The 2,837-nt window shown below is 42.1% G+C and overlaps 1 non-coding gene across 1 annotated transcript; it reads left to right on the forward strand.

Moving 5' to 3' along the window:
- Positions 1-728: 728 nt before the first annotated feature.
- On the forward strand, positions 729-810 carry trnas-gcu (transfer RNA serine (anticodon GCU)). Its single transcript has one exon. It is a non-coding gene; the product is annotated as a tRNA-Ser (tRNA).
- The last annotated feature ends 2,027 nt before the right edge of the window (positions 811-2,837 follow it).

Consider the following 2,837-nt stretch of genomic DNA (forward strand, 5'->3'; position numbering starts at 1 on the left):
GAAAGCATGCTCATGGAGGTGTGTTCACTGCTGATGTTGTGACAGTGAACATCACCCAGAGCAGCTCTTATTAGCATAGACCAATGGCGCTTGAAGGGTCCGACGCAGGAAAATAACAAGACAGCGATGTTCAGTGCAACAGGTGTCATTTCCAAAGACCAGTTTCTGCATTGTCCAGCTCATTTGTTAGGTTTGCCTCATTTAGCAATTTGAAATTGTCCGCTCCATGAACAATTACGAGCCATTAATATCTGTTGAGTAGAGAGCTGGTCCCAGTACTGACTTCTGGGAACAGCAGAATGTACTCTCCTCAAGTGTGAAAAACAATTCCTCACAGACAATGTCACATCCCAGCTGTCACCAGGCTTTTCATTTCATCGGCTCCTATTCTTCGTTGAATTCAATTCAATAGATCATAGAATCCCTACAGTGTGAAAACAGGCCCTTGGGCACATCCAGTCCTCACTGACCCTCACAGCATGTCACCCAGACCCATTCTCCAGAACCCACTTAATCTTGTCATTGACTAATTTCTTCATTTGTGTTCAGCTCATGAGAGCAATGTGTCACAATAGGAGTGACCCACAGGTCATACCATGCTCTGGAAATCATACCCCGCTGCATATCATTTCAAAAACACGAGGGAGAAATACTTGCTGCTCTGCACAGTTTAAGTGAGAGAAACATGAGGTTTTGTTGAGATGACATGTCACACTCTTTAAGTAGGTGACGAGATGGCCGAGAGGTTAAGGCGATGGACTGCTAATCCATTGTGCTCTGCACGCGTGGGTTCGAATCCCACTCTCGTCGCTTTTCCCACTTATTTCACTGCTGCTGATTTTCGTTCTGTATCATGAGTTTCAAATGAAGTGAAGTTTGAATCCAATTGTGTCCGTTTATCTGGCTGGAGATTCTTGATCAGTCGATTTTATTGTAAAGGTGAAATAAAGAGTTGGAACTTGTTGTCTAACATCTAATCAAATGCAGGTTGAATTCCAACAATTATAAGGAACATGATTTTCCCTCCCATTATTCCTCCCAAGTTGTGCTCCAATGAATTTCCATCGAATGAAAGGGAAACTGGTAAAAAAAAGTGACAAAATAGCGGAAGCACAGGTTTATACAGTGGGATTGTTGATGTGTATTTTAAACTAACACAAAGTTCTGACTGATATTTCAAACAGTCCTTCCTAAACCGACCGTGAGACAGATGCTTGATGAAAGACGCAAACACAACAAGCCAAGGGCAACATAACGGTGGCTCTTGTCACAATGGGCAGGGCGCTAAACATTTGCGATTTGCAGGTCGTGTGGGTTCAAAAACCTTCCAGAGACGACTTTCATTTCAGGTTCCAAATTAATCAATGGTTTTCTGTGGAAACTGCTTCATCAGCACTTCCCATCATCCGGAATTCCAGTCCCTGCTGCTGACCAGCAGACGGTCGTCACCAGCACACACAAGTTTTGAGAGAATCGTTCGACCAGAGATGAATGCTCGTCCACAAACCTGCATAGTTGACAGGGAAATCCAACATAACATTCCAGTTATAAATTTGATTTGTCACTTTGAATATATTTAGAGATCTATAAATCCAGATTCTCAAAGTGGGTTGTGAGGATGGGATAGGAAAAACCATTGAAGTTTCATATCAGCTTTGATTTTAAAGAATGGCAAGACAGTGGAGATGGGTTGAATGGCATTTTCCTGTTCCTATGTTTCCATCTTTCGGTGTTGTTTCAGGCAGAGAATTGTCAACAATAGTGTGGAACAAAAGAAAAAGTGCAACATAGGTCTATGCTGAACGCTATTCTGAACTAAACTGATCCCACCTGCCTGCCCATGGTTGTGTATTTCTCTATTACCTTCCTGTTCACGTGTCTGTTTAAATATCTCTTAAACCTTGCTGTCATGATGATGAGAATGGTGAAACAACAACACTGAATATCAAGCCTCTCACATGTACCCCGTTGCTCTCACACCTGGAATGGACAGCTCCTGTTGCAGTTTTCGTCCACACAATGGAGGATGCTCACAGGGGCTCTGTCCGAGGGAAGCAAGCCATGTATTACCTGCTTGCTCATAGAACGTACAATAATATTTTGATCTGCGGCAGCCTGATCAACCCCAGTGTTACCCTAAATAACTACAGAATCATCGGAAACATGGGCAGTGCATTTGATATTAGCCAATTGTTTCGGGAGGATTGCCTGGAGAAGGGTTTTAACATACAGGGAATTCTGGATGGGTGTACCTGAGGAGTTTTTTTTTTCAGGCCTCCCCTGTGAGTTTTAAAAGAATCTTGACCTGCCTGCTTTGGTCCACTAGCAGCCTGCTCCGTATTCTGTTTCCTGTTTCTCTGTTTAGTTTTAGAACTAGTCCGACACGAGATAGGGTCTGTATAAGCCGTGGGTTTGTATTCTTTATCTTGTGGCTTGTACCTAAAATGTGGTGTGCTAGGCAACAGCACAAGTGCATTACTGATGTTTAATCTGAAAATGACTACAAGAAGGAATTATATTCCTCTAGTATCCCAATGTGGGTAACGAAAGGCAGGTTACTGCATTCTTTTACTATAACTTCTGCTAGGAAGTAGCCCCTTGATGCTGTATTATAAGGCACATCTAACCCAGCTAAATCTTTGCATTGTTAACAGGGAGTTTGAACCAATTCATCAGATCTGCAACTCAGTATTGGTAGAATCTCTGAAAGATTTGATAATTTGTAAATGTTTTTCGAGTAAGGTTTGCCAGAAGATTTAAAATCACATCCTTATTTGGAGCCACATGTTACTTTATATTTTAGATCTTTCTGCAGAAATGTAAATTGGGCAGGGAAG

The sequence above is a fragment of the Stegostoma tigrinum genome, unplaced genomic scaffold (assembly GCF_030684315.1).
Source record: "Stegostoma tigrinum isolate sSteTig4 unplaced genomic scaffold, sSteTig4.hap1 scaffold_162, whole genome shotgun sequence".
Classification (NCBI taxonomy): domain Eukaryota; kingdom Metazoa; phylum Chordata; class Chondrichthyes; order Orectolobiformes; family Stegostomatidae; genus Stegostoma; species Stegostoma tigrinum.